The sequence below is a fragment of the Somniosus microcephalus genome, chromosome 1 (genome assembly GCF_052327205.1).
Source record: "Somniosus microcephalus isolate GS21.2 chromosome 1, FLI_Smic_1.0, whole genome shotgun sequence".
NCBI classification, from domain to species: domain Eukaryota; kingdom Metazoa; phylum Chordata; class Chondrichthyes; order Squaliformes; family Somniosidae; genus Somniosus; species Somniosus microcephalus.
The window spans coordinates 63,331,066-63,353,861 of NC_140987.1; the positions used below are offsets into that span (position 1 = coordinate 63,331,066).

At 51.3% G+C, this 22,796-nt stretch overlaps 1 pseudogene; it reads left to right on the forward strand.

Annotated features, from left to right (window-relative positions):
* Window positions 1-19,268, forward strand: part of LOC147124134 (uncharacterized) — a 132,371-nt pseudogene extending 113,103 nt beyond the window's left edge.
* The last annotated feature ends 3,528 nt before the right edge of the window (window positions 19,269-22,796 follow it).

Genomic DNA, 22,796 nt, shown 5'->3' on the forward strand with positions numbered 1-22,796 from the left:
TTGATTGTTAACACTCCAAGAAAGAACTGGAGCGCTAAATCAAGCGCGAATCACCTAACTTAGGGCGCTACACACACACAGAGAGCGGGGCGCTACCCGCAGAGCGATAACCAATTTCAGGTGCACTCCAATCGGGACTCATCATTCACACTGGCTCCTTCCAGTTCTTAAAGGAGAGGTTCAATCATTCTGCACAACCTCATTCTCAACATTGCTGGCTCTGAAGGCGACCTCCAAGCAACTCAACAGCTACACCTCTTATCCTCATGGCTGATCCCAGTCCCAGGGAGGGAGCTCGTCGTTTCAGTGACCAGGCATTGGAGGCATTGGTCGCGGCAGTCGAAAGAAGGAGGGCAGTGCTGTTCCCTGGCTCGGCCAGCAGCGCCTCAAGACCCTCACGCAGTGCCGTAAAAAATTCAACGACCTCACTTGGGTGGTCAGGGTGAGTACATGCTTCAACAAGTCCCACATACCAGCATCTGAACCTCAGTCTGTACACACTGCACAAACCACCACACCCCCACCACTCACCCACCAAGCATCTCTACCTACTAAAACTGACATCCAAATCTCACGCCTTGCCTACAATCACAGCTATTCAACTATGGTAGGTGTAATGTATATATACCTTAAGGGAGAGAACTACTTTTTACAGCTCCTGTATAGTGTAGTACCGGCAGTGACCACACCTGTATATAAACCCTGAGTAGTGATCTGTACAGTTAGTTCTAGAGTAACCCTCATTCAGTAAACACCTGTTGATCGTTCCCTGCAGTCTGTTGTCTGATTATTGAAGGACACAACATTAAGATACACGGATATAACATTGGCAACAACGCAGATTCGAACCTACCTGCAACTCTGCATCACCTCCCAGGGATTCGCTCCTGGAGAACAGTGGAAGGAGGTCGAGTCCAGAAGCACGGGCGTCGACCACGGGCAGCCACCCAGTCATCCAGCGGAGATTTGAGCATCGCAGGGGAGGCTGTCGAGAGTCAGGCTTGGCTTTCCAGTCACGGTTGTAGTGTATGTACCTTTAAGAGAGAACGGCCTAGAAATTCAGTCGCGTTTGCGCCCACTTATTGGCTATAAAGTGGTTTGCGCCGGAAGTTTTTTAGCGCCCGAAATTGAGTTGGTCCCTAACATCGGCGTTAGCCGGTAGCGCTGCGCCGGCACCGATGACGTCATCGGTGTGCGCAGCGCCCCAGTTCCAATGGTAATCCGTCCCGATGGCCAAATTCAGTTGCGGCCGCAAACAGCGTTTGCAAAACGGTGCCTTACAGCTCCGAAAGGCCGGCGCATAAAGGTGGAGGGGCGGCCGGCCGCTTTTCCAGCGGCCGCCTGGCCGCACCTCCCTCCCCGGACTCCTGCACCACCCCCCCGCGGCATTGGTGTGTGACTCCCGCGAGCCCGGCACTTCTCCGTGGTGCCGGGCTCATTTGACGGGGGAATCCAGCGGCGATCTCACGGCTGCAGGCAGCTCCTCCTTAAGAGAAGGAGGAGGCCTGCAGTACCCCAGCCTGCCGCACCGTATCGGTTGCCGCAGCGGCAGCTGGGCGCCGGAAACTGACATTCTTCGCCCCAAACGAGGCGGCCAAACCCTCCAATAGCGCCCGCCTCCGTCTTGGGGCGGCGCTACTGAATTTCAGGCGGGCGCTAGGGGAATCCGGCGCAGCGCTAAATTTCGGGCACTAAAGACCTGGCACGGCGATACCGAATTTTTAGCCCAACTACTTTTACAGCTCCTGTATACTGTAGTACCGGCAGTGACCACACCTGTATATAAGCCTTGAGCATGCCTCTACTGTTAGTCTTTAGACTACCCTCCTCCAGTAAACACCTGTTGGTTGTTAAGTTACAGCCTCCGTCTAGTTATTGGAAAACATCATACTTTAAGAATCACGGATTCAACAGTGGCGACGAGGTCGATTCGAATCTACCTGCAACTCTGCATTTCCCTTCAAGGATTCGCTCCGGGAGGGCGGTGGAAGAAAGTCGAGGCCAGAAGCACGGGCGTTGACCACGAGCAACCGCCCAGTCATCCGGCAGAGAGTGAACATCACAGGGGAGGCTGTTGAGAGCCGGGCTTGGTTCCCCAGCCACGACGATCCAGCAACAGACTGGCAACAGGTACAGCACAGACCCTTCCCGGACTGCGGCGGCTGGAGCCGACCGACGGCACAGAAAAAGCCGAGCAGCGTCGACGGGGTAAGAGAGAGGGTGAAGCGCACAGGGCGCAGCCGGGGGTTGAAAACCGAGTGGCGTCGAGGAAAAACAAAAAAGAGAGAGAGAGGGTAAAGCAGCAGCCGGGTTCAGGACCGAGCGGCGGCAACGGCAGAGGCGCACAGGAGAACGCGCAGAGCACAGCCAGGGCTCAAGGGCTGAACAGCATCCGCGGGGGAAAGAAAGGAAGCGCGGGAGACGCCATTGAGCCGCGGAGAAGAAGGGAGAGCGCGGGAGACGCCATTTTTAGAAGCCGCAGCGGAGAAGAAGGGCGAGCGCGGGAAGAAAGGAAAGCGCGGGAGACGCCATTTTAGACAGTTTAATCACACCCAGGGATGCCAAAGAGTGGCAGTATCACTGCGTTCGACAATGAAGTCGAAGATTGGGCGACATATGTGGAACGCATTGAGGTGTACTGCAGGGCAAATGAAGTGCCAGATGCTAGGAAAGCACTGGTTTTGTTAAATTCCATGGGTGCAAAAACTTATGGCTTACTGCGAAACCTAATAACCCCAGAGAAGCCAGTGGATAAGAATTTCGAAAGCATAGTGGAAATCCTACAGGCCCACTTAAACCCCACACCGCTGCTGATAGCAGAAAGATTTAAGTTCCACAAAAGGAACCAGCATAAAGACGAAAGTAATGCTGAGTACTTAACAGAACTGCGCAAGCTATTGAAACACTGCCAGTTTGGATTGGGACTAGATACGTTAAGGGACAAGTTTGTGTGTGGGCTTCAAAGTGAAGGAACCCAGAAACGGCTTCTATCAGAAAAGGATCTTACGCTGGACAAGGCTTTCAGCATGGCAGTATCACACGAAGCAGCCGCACGGGGCGCTGCAGAGATACAACGGAGACCGCAAGAATATGGCACCAATGAAATGTCATATGGAGCAGGGAAGTGTTATCGCTGCGGCAGAACAATACACGACCAGAAGGATTGTTGGTTCAAGGACCAAGTGTGCAGACAGTGTGGAAAAGCAGGACACATAGCAAGAGTCTGCAGGTCAGGGAAGAAAACCAGCAGCAAGAAATCTCCACAGGAGAAGTACAAAAAGGTACACAAGGTGATGGACAGTAGTTCAGACGAACAGAAAAGTGATACAGACTCCGGAAGCAAGGAGCTGGGTTGTCTGAAACTACATAAGGTAATCAAAATGGAGGATCACCAGACTATCTGGGTCACACTCAAGATAGACGGAGTCCAAGTGAAAATGGAATTGGACACAGGATCAGTCCTAACAGTCATAAACCAAAGGGACTACAAGCGACTATTTTCACATATACCCTTGAAAGCTACAGAGATTGTCTTGAAGACGTACACGGGGCAAAAAATCTACCCCAAAGGAAAAATAAGGGTGAAAGTGATATACAAAGGCCAAGAAATACCTAAAATGGACCTATATGTATTGCCAGATGGAGGACCACCACTACTAGGACGTGAATGGATCTGGAAGATACAATTAGATTGGCATTCCGTACAGGCACTGAAGGTTGAGGCCAAAAAGGATGACGACGTCACACCTGGACTGTAGTGTATGTACCTTTAAGAGAGAACTACTTTTACAGCTCCTGTATACTGTAGTACTGGCAGTGACCACAGCTGTATATAAGCCTTGAGCATGCCTCTGTACTCCCAGTCTTGAGACTACCCTACTCCAGTAAACACCTGTTGATTGTTAAGTTACAGCATCCGTGTAGTTATTGCAAAAACATCTTACTCTCAGTATCACGGATCTAACAGTGGCGACGAGTGTCGATTCGAATTTACCTGCCAGATGACAAGAAAGCGCTGGTACTGTTGAATTGAATGGGTGCAAAAACATATGGCTTACTACGAAACCTAGTAACCCCAGAGAAGCCAGTAGAAAAGGATTTTGAAAACACAGTGTCAATCCTACAGGACCACTTAAACCCCACACCGCTGCTGATAGCAGAAAGATTTAAGTTTCACAAAAGGAACCAGCATAAAGATGAAAGTAATGCTGAGTATTTAACGGAACTGGGCAAGCTATCGAAACACTGCCAGTTTGGAACGGGACTAGCAGATACTTTAAGGGACAAGTTTGTGTGTGGGCTTCAAAGTGAAAGAACCCAGAAACGGCTTCTATCAGAAAAGGATCTTACACTGGACAAGGCTTTCAGCATTGCAGTATCACACGAAGCAGCAGCACGGGGCGCTGCAGAGATACAACGGAGACCGCAAGAATATGGCACAAATGAAATGTCATACGGAACAGTGAAGTGCTATAGCTGCGGCAGAACAACACATGACCATAATGATTGCTGGTTCAAGGACAAAGTGTGCAGACAGTGTGGAAAAGTAGAACACATAGCAAGAGTCTGCAGGTCGGGAAAGAAAACCAGCAGCAAGAAATCTCCACAGGAGAAGTACAAGAAGGTACATAAGGTGACGGAGAGTAGTTCAGATGAACAGAAGAGTGATACAGACTCCGGAAGCAAGGAGCTGGGTTGTCTGAAACTACATAATGTGATCAAAACGGAGGATCACCAAACTATCTGGGTCACACTCAAGATAGCAGGAGTCCAAGTAAAAATGGAATTGGACACAGGATCAGCCCTAACAGTCATAAACCGAAGGGACTACAAGCGGCTATTCTCACATATACCCTTGAGAGATACAAAGATTGTCTTGAAGACGTACACGGGGCAAAATGTCTACCCCAAAGGAAAAATAAGGGTGAACGTTATATATAACAGCAAGGAAACACCAAAAATGGACCTATATGTATTGCCAGATGGAGGACCACCACTACTAGGATGTGAATGGATCCGGAAGATACAGCTAGATTGGCATTCCATACAAGCACTGACTGTAGATGCCAAAAAGGATGATGACGTCACACCTGGACGACTGTCAAAAATGCTAACTGACGCACAAGAAGTGTTCCAGCAGGGACTCGGAACACTAAAAGGCATAACAGCGACGATCAAAATAGAGGAAAATGCAAGCCCAAAGTTTTTTAAGGCCAGACCGGTACCTTATGCGATCCGCCCAGCCATCGAAGCAGAGCTGGAAGGTTTGGAACGTTCAGGAGTACTGTCCAAAGTGGACTGGAGCGAGTGGGCTACAACCATCGTTCCTGTAATGAAGAGGTCATTGAGTAATACGCCTGGGGAACCAAAGAAGGTTCGCATCTGTGGGGACTTTAAGGTGACAGTGAACCCAATCCTTCACACTGTACAATATCCGCTTCCGCGGATTGAAGATATTTTCGCCTCGCTATCTGGAGGGAAACGCTTCACTAAGATTGATCTGGCCCAGGCGTACCTCGAAACAGTACCTCACGATCAACACTCATAAAGGTCTCTACCAATACAACCGGCTGGTGTTCGGGGTAGCATCAGCTCCGGCTATTTGGCAAAGGAAAATGGAACAAGTCCTGCAAGGGTTTCCAGGGGCCCAGTGTTATTTGGACGACATCCTGGTCACGGGCGAAAATGACTGTGATCACCTCGCCAACCTGGAGCAGGTGCTCACTAGATTGAAGGAATATGGGCTCCGAGCTAATCGCCACAAATGCGAGTTTTTCCAGAAGCAGATCTCGTATTGTGGCCACGTTATTGATAAAGAGGGGTTACATAAGTCCCCTGAAAAGATTGAGGCAGTAGTCAATGCTCCAGCACCGGAAAATGTGTCACAACTGAGGTCGTTCCTCGGGCTGGTGAACTACTACTGTTGTGTATGTACCTTTAAGGGAATAACTGGTCTCAGACTGCAGTACCGGCAGTGACCACCCCTGTATAAAAGGCCCTAGCAGGCTTCTGTAGTTTCAGTTTCCAGGTTGTCTCCATGCAGTAAAGACTTGTTATAATCAACTCCTGCAGTTCGTGTCTCAATTATACACGGACATAATACTGGCGACGAGGAAGAAACGAAATTACCTGCAACTCGGCAGCACCTCAGACGACGTTATTGAAGGTCGGAGCCAGAAGAAAGAAAAAAAAAAATATTCCAAAGAAACTCGAGAAACGGGCGTCAACCGTGGACAACCGCCCTCCAAATCATCGAATTGAAAAATTGCAGGAGAGACTGTCGAGAGCCAGGCTTGGTTCTCCAGTCTGTGGTTTCCCAGCTAATCGGGCTGGTGGCAGGTAGTGCACTGATCCTTCCTGGGCTGCGGCGGGCTAGAGCTCGATCGGGTGGCTCTGCAACGGGGCCGGGCAGCGAGTCGGGAAGCAAAGAGAGAGAGAGAGGGTGGAGCACACAGGGCGCGGCCGGTGCTTCGAAGCCGGGCAGCGTTCAGACCTAAGAGGGAGGGAAGTGTCGCAGAGGGTCCGCTCCACGACGGGAACGGTTCTTCAATTAACGGAGCAAATATTGAAGCGCGATAGAAAAATAAAAATACCGCGGAGAGCGGCGTTGGCAGCAGCGATCGGGGAGGCGCGAGGACCATAGGGCGTCGCCATTACAGGATAGTAAAATAAATATAATCGCCAGCAACAGCGTTGGCAGCAGCGGCAGCGGCGGGAAAGCGCGGGAGGCGCCATCTTAACTCGGCGGGGAAGAAGGAAAAGCGCGGGAGGCGCCATCTTAGATTTTCAAGATGCCAAAGACTGGCGATATCACTGCCTTCGATAATGCAATAGAAGACGGGACCACGTATGTGGAAAGAGTCGAGGTATATTGCGAGGCAAACGAAATAGCCGATGAGAAAAAGGCATCGGTATTGCTAAATTTAATGGGCGCAAGAACGTACAGCCTATTGCGGGACCTGATTACTCCAGCCAAACCGAAGGCGAAGAGTTTTAATGAAATTGTTGCTATCCTACAGGAACACCTAAATCCTACACCGCTGCTGATAGCAGAAAGATTTAAATTCCACAGGAGAAATCAGCATAAAAATGAGAGCAATGCTGATTACCTTACGGAACTACGCAAGCTATCAAAGCACTGCCAGTTCGGAGCAGGACTGGCAGATACCTTACGGGACAAATTTGTCTGTGGACCCCTGAGTGAAGGAACACAGAAGAGGTTACTCTCAGAGAAAGAGCTGACGCTAGATAAGGCTTTCAATGTGGCAGTATCGTACGAAGCAGCAGCAAGGGGAGCTGTGGAAATACAACAAAAGCCACAGGAATACGGCACCCACGAAATGACACGGGGATTTGCAAAATGTTATCGCTGCAGCAGAACAAACCATGACCAGAAGGACTGCTGGTCCAAGGACAAAATATGCAGGCAATGCGGAAAGATGGGACACATTGCACGAGTTTGCAGGTCTGGGAAGAAGACCAACGACAACAAAAAGGCTACTAAGGAACCGTACAGGAAAGTGATGCGCTATCAATTACTCATAAAAGACTGAGAGTTAAGAGAGTAACTAAAGGCTTTTATTAACAAAAGAATGAAGGTCTGCCTCGAGTGGTCGACCGGTCCAGAAATACAAAGGGCTGGGGAGCAGTCACCTTTATACTAGGACTTGTGGGAGGAGTCAGCCGAGGCATGTCCAGGCATGTACACAGTGGAATACAAACAGTGGTTTACCACATTCACCCCTTGTTTAAAATTGAGTCCGGCGGGGTGAAGTGTATTAAAAGTTAGTGTATTGGAGTCTCTCCGGAGGTCTTTTCTGCCGCTGTGATCGGCGTGGCGACGGCAGGGGTAGTGGAGCTTCCGGCGTCGAGTCCTGCGTAGGCTGTGGCACAGGCGTGTCGTCCTCGTAGATGTCGAGCGGGTCGCGGGGCCCAGGCCTGCCGTCTGCTGGGGCTGGATATCGGGTCGTGGGGGGGGGTGGTAGTGAGTAGTGGGTTACTGCGGCCCCCGAGGGTGCAAGGTCTCTTATGGAGACTGTGTCCTCCCGCCCGTCCGGGTATGCAATGTAAGCATACTGGGGGTTGGCGTGGAGGAGGTCGACCCTCTCGACCAGGGGGTCCGTTTTATGGGTCCTCACGTGTCTTCTCAGTAGGACCGGCCCTGGGGACGTCAGCCATGGCGGTAGCGATGTCCCCGATGTAGACTTCCTTGGGAAGACAAACATTTTCTCATGAGGGGTGGCGTTAGTGGCAGTGCAGAGCAGTGACCGAATAGAGTGGAGCGCATCGGGGGGCACATCCTGCCAGCGGAAGGTTGGAAGGCCCCTAGACTTTAAGGCTAGCAGGGCGGCCTTCCAAACTGTCGCATTTTCTCTTTCCACCTGTCCGTTCCCCCGGGGGTTGTAACTGGTGGTCCTGCTTGTGGCAATGCCCCTAGTTAGCAGGTACTGACGGAGTTCGTCGCTCATAAACGATGAGCCCCGGTCGCTATGGATATAGCTGGGGAAACCGAACAGGGTAAAGATGTCGTTCAGACATTTAATGACCGTGGCACTGGTTATGTCCGGGCAGGGGATGGCGAACGGGAAACGGGAGTACTCATCAATAATATTGAGGAAGTACACATTGCGGTCGGAGGAGGGGAGAGGCCCTTTAAAATCAACGCTCAGGCGCTCGAAGGGGCGAGTGGCTTTTATCAGGTGGGCCCTGTCTGGTCTATAAAAGTGCGGTTTGCACTCAGCGCAGACTTGGCAGTTCCTGGTCATGGTCCTGACCTCCTCAATAGAGTAAGGCAGGTTGCGGGCCTTGATGAAGTGGAAGAACCTGGTGACCCCCGGGTGGCAGAGGTCATTGTGGAGGGCCCGCAGTCTATCGATCTGCGCGCTGGCGCAGGTGCCACGCGATAGCGCATCCGGGGGTTCATTGAGCTTCCCGGGCCGGTACAAGATCTCGTAATTGTAGGTGGGAAGTTCGATTCTCCACCTCAAGATCTTGTCATTTTTGATTTTGCCCCTCTGCTTGTTGTTAAACATGAAAGCAACTGAACGCTGGTCAGTGAGCAGGGTAAATCGTTTTCCGGCCAGGTACTGCCTCCAATGACGCACAGCCTCCACAATCGCCTGGGCCTCCTTCTCAACAGCGGAGTGTCTGGTCTCCGGGCCTTGGAGGGTTCGTGAAAAGAAGGCCACGGGTCTCCCCGCCTGATTGAGGGTAGCGGCCAGGGCAAAGTCGGACGCGTCGCTTTCCACCTGGAAGGGGATGGATTCGTCCACTGCGTGCATGGTGGCTTTGGCAATGTCCTCCTTGATACGGTGGAAGGCTAAGCGGGCCTCTGCCGTCAAGGGAAAAGAGGTGGACTTGATCAGCGGACGGGCCTTGTCCGCATAGTAGGGGACCCACTGGGCGTAATAGGAGAAAAACCCTAGGCACCTCTTCAGGGCCTTGAGGCAGTGGGGCAGTGGGAGTTCCATAAGGGGACGCATCCGGTCGGGGTCGGGGCCGATGACTCCGTGTTCCACAACACAGCCAAGGATGGCGAGGCGGTTTGTGCGGAATATGCACTTCTCCTTGTTATATGTCAGGTTCAGGAGTTGGGCGGTGCGGAGGAATTTTTCGAGGTTTGCGTCATGGTCCTGCAAGTCACGGCCGCAGATGGTCACATTGTCCAGATATGGGAAAGTGGCCTGCAACGCATTTTGATCTACCATCCGGTCCATCTCCCTTTGGAAGACGGAGACCCCGTTGGTGACGCCAAAGGGAACCCTAAGGAAGTGATAGAGGCGGCCGTTTGCCTCAAAGGCAGTATACTGGCGGTCCTCAGGGCGGATAGGGAGCTGGTGGTACGCTGATTTCAGGTCAATGGTCGAGAAGACGCGGTACTGCGCGATCTGGTTGACCATATCAGCTATGCGGGGGAGTGGGTAGGCGTCCAGCAGGGTGTAGCGATTTATTGTCTGGCTGTAGTCGATGACCAGGCGCTGCTTCTCGCCGGTCTTAACGACCACAACCTGGGCTCGCCAGGGGCTGGTGCTGCCCTCAATAATCCCTTCCTTCAGGAGCCGCTCCACTTCGGTTTTAATGAAAACCCTGTCCCCGGCACTGTATCGCCTGCTCTTTGTGGCGATGGGCTTACAGTCGGGGGTGAGGTTAGCAAACAGTGGCGGGGGGGGGTGACTCTGAGTGTGGAGAGGTTGCACCTGGTGCGCGGCGGGCAATTTGGAAGCTGCTGGCTGCGGACTGTGAGTGGGGGTAGGGGTCCACCGTATGCCATCGTAACACTTTTAAGGTGGCACTGAAAATCTAACCCCAGCAGGACGGCAGCGCAGAGGTCGGGCAGGACCAGAAGTTTAAAATGATCGTACACAGTCCCGTCTACTACGAGTGTCACCACGCAGTAGCCGCCGATGTCCGCCGACTGGGACTCGGAGGCCATAGAAATCCGCTGGTGCGCAGGCAGGACTGGGAGAGAGCAACGCCGCACCGTGTCGGGGTGGATGAAGCTCTCCGTGCTCCCAGAGTCAAAAAGGCAGATTGTATCATGACCATTTACCTTAATGTCCATTGTGGAACTGGCCAGCTGGTGCGGTCTCGCTTGGTCCAGTGTAACGGATGCCAGCGTAGGGGTCAGTGTGTCGCTGCGGGTATCAGATGAGGCGGTGTTGGGGGCCTGCTGCGTTCCGGCTGTCGTCCAAGATGGTGGCGTCCATGATCCCCATGTGGCTGGAGGCGTCCAAAATGGCTGCTGTACCGGTGGTTCGCACATGGCCGGGGAGGCCCAAGATGGCGGCCCGCATGGCCCACACGCGGCGCTGCTGGGGTTCGGGGTGGCTTTGGCCCTGCAGACGCTAGCGTAGTGTCCCTTCTTCCCGCAGCCCGAGCAGATCGCGTTTTTCGCCGGGCAGCGCGCTCTGGGGTGTTTTGCCTGGCCACAGAAGTAGCATTTCTGGCCTTGGGGCACTGCTGTCTGGCCTTGGGACACTGCTGCGGTAGTTGGGCCGTTGCTGGGGTGTGGCTGGGGTGGCACGGCGCTATGAGGCGGTCCTACCGTGTCCCAGGCTGTCATTCCCCGCGGCGTCCACGGTGCAGAGGAGTAGGCATCCATGCCCCGGTAGGCTGCATCCAATGATAGTGCGAGTTCAGAGGCCTTGTTGAGGTCGAGGTCACTCTGCTCCAACAGTCGCTGTCGGGTGTAATTGGATCTGTGGCCCGCTACAAAAGCGTCCCGGATAAGTTCCTCTGTGTACACGGCGGCCTTTACATCCTTACATCCACAGGCCCGGCCAAGCACAGACAGTGCCTGAAGGTATTCCACGGTCGATTCCCCAGGTTGTTGTTTACGACTCCCCAGAAGGTGCCTGGCGTACACTTCATTCACTGGGCGCGTGTACTGGTCCTTGAGGAGCTTGATAGCGTCCGCGTACGAGGTCGCGTCTTGGATGACCGAGTACACTCGGTGGTTCACTTTGGAGGTCAGGACATCCAGTTTGTCCTCGTCCGATTTGATTGCTGCGGAGGCGGTCAGGAATTTTTCGAAACACTTAAGCCAGTGAGTAAACTTGGTGGATGAGTCCGCCTCCCGATGATCTAAGTCCAGGCATGCTGGTGTGAGGATCTTCTCCATTATAAAAATTTTGTTAATAAAATTGATGCGCTATCAATTACTCATAAAAGACTGAGAGTTAAGAGAGTAACTAAAGGCTTTTATTAACAAAAGAATGAAGGTCTGCCTCGAGTGGTCGACCGGTCCAGAATACAAAGGGCTGGGGAGCAGTCACCTTTATACTAGGACTTGTGGGAGGAGTCAGCCGAGGCATGTCCAGGCATGTACACAGTGGAATACAAACAGTGGTTTACCACAGAAAGTACAAAAGATGACGGACAGTAGTTCCGAAGACCAGATGAGCGATAGTGAATCCGGGAACAAGAGACTAAGCTGTCTCAAACTTCACAACGTAATCGCAAAAGAGGATCACCGAACCATTTGGGTCACCCTCACGATAGCAGGGTCCCAAGTCAAAATGGAATTGGATACAGGATCAGCTCTAACCGTCATGAATCGACAAGACTACGAGCGGCTATTCTCACACATACCCTTGAGAGAGACATCCATTGTCTTGAGGACGTATATGGGGCAAAAAGTATACCCCAGAGGAAAAATAAGGGTGCCTGTCGAATACAACGGCAAGAAAATACGGAAATTGTATCTCTACATTCTGCAAGATGGTGGACCACCGTTATTGGGACGTGAATGGATCAGAAAGATAAGTTTAGACTGGCACTCCATTCAGGCACTGACGATGGCTGGTAAAAAGGATGACGACGTCACTCCTGGACGATTGTCAACAATCTTAGCTGACGCCAAAGAGGTATTTCAACAAGAACTGGGCACTCTTAAAGGCGTAACCGCCTCGATAAAAATAGAGGAGAATGCAATTCCTAAGTTTTTCAAAGCAAGACCGGTACCATATGCAATTCGCCCAGCCATCGAGGCAGAGTTGGAGAATCTGGAGAATGCAGGCGTGTTATCTAAGGTAGGCTGGAGCGAGTGGGTGACACCCATCGTTCCTGTCATGAAAAAAACGTTAAACAGTAAGTCTGAGGAGCCAAGGAAGGTTCACATCTGTGGGGACTTCAAGGTGACGGTGAACCCAGTGCTTCACATGGTACATTATCCTCTTCCAAGGATAGAAGATATCTTCGCCTCACTATCTGGAGGGAAGCGTTTTACAAAAATTGACCTAGCACAAGCATATTTGCAGATGGAGGTTGGAGAATCCTCTCGGAAGTATCTCACGATAAACACTCACAAAGGTCTTTACCAGTATAATCGACTGGTATTCGGAGTAGCATCAGCTCCGGCGATATGGCAAAGAGCGATGGAACAAGTCCTGCAAGGGATTCCGGGGACTCAGTGTTACTTGGACGACATCCTAGTGACAGGTGAAGATGACAGTGAACACCTTGCCAACCTAGAGCAGGTGCTCACTAGACTACGTGAACATGGGCTACGAGCCAATCGCCCCAAGTGCGAGTTTTTTAAGAAACAGATATCGTATTGCGGCCACGTGATTGATGAAGAGGGGTTGCATAAGTCCCCTGACAAAATTGAAGCGGTAGTTAAGGCTCCAGTGCCTGAAAATGTGTCACAACTGAGGTCATTCCTCGGATTGGTGAATTACTACCATAAGTTTTTGCCGAATTTGTCCACAATTCTGCATCCACTGAATGCCCTACTACGAACGGGAGTAGCATGGAAATGGAGCGATGAATGCAAGCGGGCCTTTCAGAAGAGTAAGGACCTAATCACTTCAAGAGAAGTATTGGCTCACTACAACCCATCACTACCGATAAGACTGGCGTGTGATGCGTCTCCCTACAGCATTGGGGCGGTACTGTCACATAAATTCCTTGATGTTTCAGAGAGGCCGATAGCTTTTGCGTCACGCTCGTTAACTTCAGCCGAGCGTAACTACGCCCAGATTGACAGAGAGGCCCTCAGCCTGGTGTGGGGAGTGAAGAAGTTCAATCACTACCTGCACGGTCAGAAATTTACTCTACTAACTGATCATCAACCTCTCGTCTCCATTTTCAACCCTCAGAAGGGCGTACCGATAATGACGGCACAACGGCTACAGAGGTGGTCCCTTTTCCTAGGGGCTCACCAATATGACATCGAGTACAAAGGAACTAAACAGCATGGGAATGCTGATGGATTGTCGTGCCTACTGTTGCCGACGGTGGAAGAAGAACTGGCAGTGGATCCAGTGGAGTTATTCCACTTGACTATAGTCGAATGTCTCCCTGTGACGAATGCAAACATAGAAAAGGAAACACGAAATGACCCGACACTCTCCTGGGTCTATGATTTAACGGTGAAAGGATGGCCAGCACATGGCGAACCACTGCTGCCAGCATTCTCGCCGAGAAGAGAACAGCTGTCAGTGTGCAGAGGAACCTTGATGTGTGGATCCAGAGTAGTAATTCTACCCAAATTGAAGGATAGAGTGCTCAATGAGCTTCATGAGGGTCATCTGGGAGGGGTAAAAATGAAGAACTTAGCCAGAGCGTTTGTGTGGTGGCCGGGAATCGATAGAGAAATCGAAGAGATGACCAAGAGCTGTACAGGATGCCAGAAGGTCCAAAACGCCCCACCACAAGCCCCTCTACATCCATGGGAGTGGCCCTCATCTCCATGGCAAAGGGTGCACGTTGATTTTGCTGGTCCCTTTATGGACTCGATGTTTTTAATTGCGGTGGATGCACATTCAAAGTGGCCAGAGGTAATAAAAATGTCCTCAACCACCACAGAAAAAACTATCACAGTCTTACAACCATATTCACCAGGAATGGGCTGCCTGAACAGATTTGCTCTGACAATGGACCACAGTTTGTGTCTGAAGAGTTCCGGAGGTTTTTAAAGAACAATGGTGTTAAGCATTACACATCCGCCCCATATCATCCAGCCACTGATGGATTGGCCGAGAGGTTTGTTCAAACATTCAAGAAGGCTATCAAGGCAATGTGTAATGAAGATATACACCTACAACACAAGGTGGATAACTTCTTGTTTGCCTACCGGAATGCGACACATGCGGTTACCAACCAAACTCCAGCCATGATGTTCTTCAATCGAAGACTACGATGCCGCTTGGATTTGGTTAAGCCAAACGTCAGAAGAGATGTGGAGAACAGGCAGTTTCAGAATATGAATGAAAGGCCGACCAGGAGTTTTAAGATAGGTCAACCAGTTTTGGCCCGGGACTACCGCACAGAGAAATGGCAGCCAGGAACGATCTGTACACGACAAGGACCTCTAATGTATACCGTGGACTTTGGCGAGAGCATTGTAAGACGCCATGCTGACCAGATTCTAGAGTCACTGGAAAACGTCAACTCCACACCACGATCTGATACACCTGACGATGAAACCGAAGTACCAATTGCATCTACCGCAGAATCGGTGATATTGGAAGCAGACGAACCAAACAACGACATTGATCCCGACTCAACCTTACCAGAAGAACCTGATATCCCAAAGAGGCGTTATCTTGACAGAATCAGGAAGCCTCCTCAAAGACTGAACTTATAATTGCTTAACTTCAACCAATGTATCTAGCAACCGTAATTGTAATTGTAATTAGTTATTATTTAGTTGTTAAATGAATGTTATGTACTGTTTATCTAAAAGGGGAGGAATTGTTGTGTATGTACCTTTAAGGGAATAACTGGTCTCAGACTGCAGTACCGGCAGTGACCACCCCTGTATAAAAGGCCCTAGCAGGCTTCTGTAGTTTCAGTTTCCAGGTTGTCCCCATTCAGTAAAGACTTGTTATAATCAACTCCTGCAGTCCGTGTCTCAATTATACACGGACATAATAACTACCATAAGTTCTTGCCGAATTTGTCTACAGTACTACACCCACTGCAAACGGGGGTACCATGGAAGTGGAGTGACGAATGTAAACGAGCTTTCCAGAAGAGCAAAGCATTGATCACATCAAAAGAGGTGTTGGCTCATTTCAACCCAGCACTACCAATTTGGTTGGCGTGTGATGCATCACCCTATGGCATTGGAGCGGTGCTGTCGCACAAATTCCCGGACGCCTCGGAGAGGCCAGTAGCCTTTGCGTCTCGGTCACTAACCTCAGCCGAGCGTAACTACGCCCAGATTGACAGGGAGACCCTCAGCCTAGTGTGGGGAGTGAAAAAGTTCAATCACTATCTGCACGGGCAGAAGTTCACCTTGCTGACTGACCACCAACCACTTCTCTCCATCTTTAATCCAAAGAAGGGCGTTCCAGTGATGACTGCACAATGGCTACAAAGATGGTCCCTTTTTCTAGGGGCGCACCAATATGAAATCGAGTATAAGGGCACGAAACAGCATGGAAACGCTGATGGGCTATCACGCCTGCCACTGCCTACTGCGGAGGAAGCACCAGCAGTGGATCCTGTCGAAATATTTCATTCGACTATAATTGAATGCTTGCCAGTAACTAACGCTGGTATAGAGAAGGAGACCCGAAATGACCTGACACTGTCTCGGGTATATGATTTGACGGTGAAGGGATGGCCAGCACATGGCAACTCACTGTTGCCAGCATTCTTATCCAGAAGAGAACAGCTGTCAGTATGCCAGGGGACCTTGATGTGTGGATCCCGAGTGGTAATTCCACCCAAGTTAAGGGAGAGAGTGCTCAATGAGCTTCACGAAGGTCATCTGGGAGGGGTGAAAATGAAAAGCCTTGCTAGGGCTTATGTGTGGTGGCCGGGGATCGATCAGCAAATCGAGGACCTGACAAAGAGCTGCTCAGGATGCCAGAAGGTCCAAAATGCACCACCACATGCCCCTCTACACCCATGGGAGTGGCCCTCATCTCCATGGCAACGGGTGCATATTGATTTTGCTGGTCCATTCATGGACTCAATGTTTTTAATACCCGTGGATGCGCACTCGAAATGGCCTGAGGTGATCAAAATGTCCTCCACCACCACGGAGAAAACTATTGCAGTCCTACAGACCATTTTTGCCAGGAACAGCTTGCCAGAGCAGATTTGCTCTGATAACAGACCACAGTTTGTGTCCGAAGAGTTTCGAAGATTTATGAAAAGGAATGGGGTAAGGCATTACACATCCGCCCCGTATCATCCAGCCACAAATGGATTGGCTGAGAGGTTCGTACAAACCTTTAAAAAAGCAGTAAAGGCCATGTGCGGTGACGACATTCCACTGCAGCATAAGGTGGACAATTTCCTGTTAGCCTACAGAAATGTGACACATGCAGTCACCAACCAGGCCCCGGCCATGATGTTCTTTAACCGAAGGTTGAGATCTCGTCTGGATTTGCTCAGACCAAATGTACGAAGAGATGTTGAGAGTAAGCAATTCCAGCACATCAATGAGAAGCCGACAAGGAGCTTCAATGTAGGGCAACCAGTCTTGGCCCGCGACTACCGAAGAGAAATGGCAACCAGGAACGATATGCACACGGCAGGGGCCACTAATGTACACAGTGGATGTTGGGGAGAACATTGTGAGACGCCATGCTGACCAGATCCTAGAGTCACAGGAACGAGTCAACCCCATGTCTCGGCCATACGTACCTGGTGAGGAACCCGGCGTACAGGTCGCATCTACCTCAGAAACAATAGCATTGGAAGCTGATGAATCAACTGACGACAAGGTGCTAGAATCGCCTCCGCACCAAGAGCGAGACACTCGGGAAAGGCGTTATCCAGAAAGAATCAGGAAGCCTCCCCAGAGACTGAATATATGAATGGACTATTTTCATATAACATTGTATATTAAAAATGTTAATTGTTAAATGAGTATTATGGTACTGTTAATCTAAAAGTGGAGGAATTGTAATGTATGTAATGTATATATATACCTTAAGGGAGAGAACTACTTTTTACAGCTCCTGTATACTGTAGTACCGGCAGTGACCACACCTGTATATAAACCCTGAGTAGTGATCTGTACAGTTAGTTCTAGAGTAACCCTCATTCAGTAAACACCTGTTGATCGTTCCCTGCAGTCTGTTGTCTGATTATTGAAGGGCACAACATTAAGATACACAGATATAACAGTAGGCACATCTCCCAAACACACAGCTGCACACTCACTCCCACACTTTCCTTTGTCTTGCAGGCCAAGCTGGGCCACAATAGGAGGGAGCAGGAATGAACAGGCGTGGGTGAAGTAGACATCCAACAGCTTACAGACCTGGAGGAGCGAGTGCTGTGAGTCATTGGGAGCCAGGTGGTGGGCGCCGTGGCCATCGGCGACATCGACCCCCTTGGGGGCAACAACAGTATGTTCATCCCCTCTCCTTCTCTCATCCCACTTCCCTTTCAAACCACAAGCCTTTCCCACTTTCCAGCTCATACAGTTTATACTGTTTGCATTCCTTGCTCCATTCCAGGCCCCCTGCTCTCATCTTAACGAGAGTCTTGTGCCTTTATGCTTTCAGGTAATCAGCAACCAGCTGACCAGCCTGTCCCTGAGCCTCCCAGTGAGAGTGAGGCGGGAAGAGGAGGAGGAAGAAAGCACCACGTCACTGCATGTCTCACCCGCAGGCACCACCTCAGATACTATGGGGGTGATTTTAACTCAGGTGCGGGCTGTTGTCGTGTTATCCGAATTTCGTGTTTCCCACACGAATCTAAATGGATGTGGGAGATTGATGCAATTTTAACTCAATTGGCCAATTGATTTCCAACATGTGGGAAGCCTTTGCAAATGGGTTTTTCATGACTGAAAGTCCCCTCTGATGACGTCATCATTGCTGCTGCATTGAAGGTCCACAGCAAACCTTGCTTCTTCTGCAGACTGCCAAGCTTCTTGACTGTGCAGTGTGAGGGAGCTGCTGCAAATATGTCAAGCGGGAGGGCCAGATCAGCTCCTCGCTTTGACGAGGTGGCACTACAGGCATTAGTGGATGGGGCTAGGGCCAACAGGGAGGAAGAGGCCTCCCACTCAGACCAAGGCTGTGTGGATGCAGGTGGCTGAGGAGGTCAACTCCTTGGGAGTCACACGCAGAACCTGGATACAGTGCAGGAAAAGATTTCATGACCTTCAGCGCACTGGAAAAATGAGTATGAATTTCCCATCACCCTCAATCTGATCCCCATTGCCTTTCCTCACCAGCACTCAGCTTTAGCAATCTCTTCTTCCACATCCCACTTGACACTGACATCCATGCACCCTTACCCATTCCCTCTCTCTATGCTCACATTCACATAACTATTCTACCATGCAGCCCTCACACTCCCTATCACTCTGATGCTTTGAACACAACTGACAACACACAGGGAGGGCACTTGGTCTTGCAACCTCACTCCTCCATCTTTGTCTCCTTCTAAGTATCTATGCTATGCAATCTCTACACTCACTCCTTCATTCTCACTCAACCTCCGCTTGCCTCCCTCATTGCAGGAAAAGAGAGCTCACAACAAAAGAGAGCGAGCCAGGACATGAGGAGGGACAGCCTCAATAGCCCGCCTGACCCATGGGAGGAGGCCGTTCTGGAAATTATGGGAATAGAGGATGATTCGCGCGTGGGGGACGGACAGATGGGTGTAACACAGCAAGCTGGTGACAGAAAAGTTTCCCATCTCTCTCTTTGACATTGCATGAGTCGCTGATAATGATTGTGAAGCTGTAACAGATGGACTTATGAGCATCTGCAAAAAGCTATGTGCATGTAGCCTTTGCATCACATCTCTGACTCTTTCCTTTATTCCCCCACAGGATCCGTCCCTCCTAGCCAGGAAGAAGAGGCTGAGCAGCCAGACTCCTCAGAGGAAGCTGCAACCTCTGAGGGCGCAGCGTCAGCAGAATTCAGCGCACCCAGCACCAGCGCAGACACTCACACCTCGGTGGGACTTTCGAGACATAGAGTAGTATTGTCACCTGGTGTATCACAGCTCACAAGTGAGCATCAGCAGATTGTGGAGACTGGGACAGCAGTGGAGAGTCCTAGTCAGAGGGCGCAGGACTCTGCCAGCTCAGCTCAGCAGCATGTCGACCCTCTGCCTCTGGGTCCATCCATAAGGTCAGAGGTGATGGAACTCCAGGCAGGTTTTGTCTCCAGGGTCGCTGCGAGTGTGGAGCGAATGGAGGAGTCCATAGCGAACATGAGCAGAGCCTTTGTGGAGTCATTGGCGCATGAACGCATCACCACGGAAAGGATGGCTACATCCGTGGAAAGGATTGCTACCTCCGTGGTAAGGCTGGCTACTGTAGAGGAGAGGATGGCTACGGCCATGGAGGAGCTTAGTCGCCAGGGTATGGAAAACATGGTCATTGTTCAGAATAGAATGATATCTCTTGAGGAGTGATGGGCATCTATTGAACAGAGAAACCAGACCTTCATGGAAGTCCTTCTGAGTAGGACTGCCATTGCAGATACGGGTTCCCATGGCCCCCCTGATGTGCAGCAAGGTGCTCTCCAGCCACTTCCAGGCGCTGGCCCCTTCTGGCCTGTGCAGCTTCAGGTGGGTGAGCAGCAGCCTGGCGCTCCTGCTACTGCTGCTGTTGCTGGTGCTGCTGTTGTTCCTGGTTCTGCTGCTGCTGCGGCTGGTGCTCGAGCTCCTCTAATGCCCAGACGGGAAGGAAATAAATGGCTCCCATGCTTCTGGTATATGCCTCCGTTGAGGAAGCGCTGAGTGAAGGTGGCGAGAGGGGTTTCCCAGGAGGTCACACTGGAGATGAGTGTGAGGCTCCAACCTTCCACAGGTGTGGTTAAGCCTTCTAAAAGTGGCACCAGACCTGAGACCACTAAGTCCTGCCACCTGCAAATGATGGCTGATCAAATCTCATCTTTAATGGTTGACCTGCAGTTGATAGTCAGCAATCCAAAAGTGCTCCCGCCAGGTTTCGTGTTTCCCACCAGGCGTGTTTCATGTGGGAAAAGGGTTAAATTCGCAAAGGCCTTTCAAAATAGGATTATAGAGGCCATTTAGTGGTTGTTAAGGGCCTTAACGACCAGTCCCGCCTGTTGGACGCGGGACGGAGTCAGGACCATCAGACACGACTGAGTTAAAATTGCTCGGAGTCAGGAACCAGGCGGGGGGGCTCCCGCCCGCCAGTTTTTGCGATTTTAACCCCCCGCACGCCTCCAAGCCCACCTCCACGGCTCAATGAAAATCAAGCCCTGGGACTACATAATCTTTAGAGGCAAGTTTAGTAGAGGGGTCTGCACTAGGTGATGTACTGGGACAAGCGGGCTGCAGCAAGGCCATGGGGAAAGGGTAGCTCGGGAGCCAGCTCCCCGGAGGGCGCATTCTGCTGTGCAGGACTCAGATGAGGACCTCGATGGAGAGGCGTTCACAAGAAGGGTGATGGGCATGCACACCGAGATGATAGGTGCAGTGGCAAGGGTGCCCGAGAACCGGTCAGCAATGGTAAGGAGCATGGAGGAGTCTGCCTCCAACATTGCACAGGGCTCTGCGGACACCATGGAGCCCATCCTTGGCAGCCTGCAAAGGATGGTGGACTCCCTGAGAGTAATTGGTGAAAGGTTTAGAGGGGATTTGAGGGGAAATTTCTTCACCCAGAGGGTTATGGTAGTCTGGAACTCACTGCCTGAAAGAGTGGTAGAGGCAGGAACCCTAACCACATTTAAAAAGTACTTGAATGTGCACTTGGGATGCTCTAACCTGCAGGGCTACAGACCAAGAGCTGGGAAGTGGGATTAGGCTCTTTGTTTGCCGGCGTGGACACGACGGGCCGAAATGGCCTCCTTCCGTGCTGTAACTTTCTATGATTCTATGAGACTGTGGGGACCCAAACCTCATGCCGCGTGTCATGGGCGATGTGGCAGCATCCATTGCAGCACAGGCGAAAACCACGCAATGCAGTCAATGGTTGCTGCCATCGAGTCTCAGACTGCTCTCATGCAGTCTCAGCTTGGTGCCACGAATGCTCTCACTGCTGCCATCATCGCTGGGTCCACCACAGTCCACCGGGGCGCTCACAGTGTCGCAGCAGCCCAGCAATCTGTGCTCCAGCAGATTGGTAGCGATGCTGAGCTGCTGCCCTGGGGGAGTGGCAGTGTGTCAGTGGAGCAGGAACTTGCTGTCCTCTCTCAGGATGACAGCATTCCTGCTCCCACCAGTGCCACTCCGCCATTGCCCTTGTTGCTGCCTGTCATCCAGCCAGCCCAGACTGCTGCTGCCCAGCCTGAGGTGGTGCAGTGTACAGCCGGGCCTTCCAGGCTCAGAGCTGGTCGAGTGCATCCTGCAAGGTCATCTGCAGTCTCTGGCACCGACACTCAGCAGCCTTCCACCAGCCCTGCTGCAGCCACTGGGGAAACACTACGTAGGAGCAGTAGGTTAGGAAAAGGCACTGTAAAGAGGGGAAGTAAGGGTTTGCACAAGGGTGATTAGTTAATATTGTTGTTGTATATATGTGTTTACTGAATGTTGATAAATTTATTAATTGAATTTTGCAGAATTTGTGCTGTCTCTCATTTCAGCTTTGCGCTGTGATATGGCATGAGAAATGGATGGAATGATGTGGTGCGCAACCGGGATGTGGGGTAGAATTTATTGGAACCGCAGTTTGATGAGGCGGTCACGGACCGCCCTTCCAGAATGCCCCTCCCTCGCTGCTGTTCCTCCTCCTCCTCCTCTCCCTCTTCCTCTTCCTAAGGTGATCCCACTATGCCTGGTGGCAATAACTGGGCCCTCATGATGGCCAAGCTGTGCAGCATGCAGCGGACCACAATAAAAAGGGACACCCGTTCAGTCGAGTACTGGAGGGCTCCTCCCGAGCGGTCAAGGCAGCAGAACCGTTGTTTGAGCGCTCCGATGGTCTGCTCGATGATGTTCCTGGTGGTGGCATGGCTCTCATTATATGAGTGCTGGGCAGGAGTGTTGGGGTTGCGGAGGGGAGTCATGAGCCAGGTGGAGATCGGATAGCCCTTGTCTCTGACCAGCCAGCCACGAGCTTGATGTGGCTGGAAGAGTACTGGCACACCAGTCTGGTGCAGGATGAAGGCATCGTGGCTGCTGCCAGGATAGCGGGCATTGACGTTGAGGATTTGCTGTCTGTGGTCGCACACCAACTGAACATTAAGTGAGTGGTAGCCTTTGCGTTTACGGAAAACCTCAGGATTGTTATGGGGTGCCCGCAAAGCAACGTGGGTGCAGTCAATGGCACCCTGCACCATGGGGAAGCCCGCTATCCTGGCAAAGCCACATACATGCTTGTCCTGCTTCGCTCTGGTGATGGGGAAGGAAATGTAGTCCCTTCTCCTTCTGTAGAGAGCCTCTGCGACCTCCCGGATGCA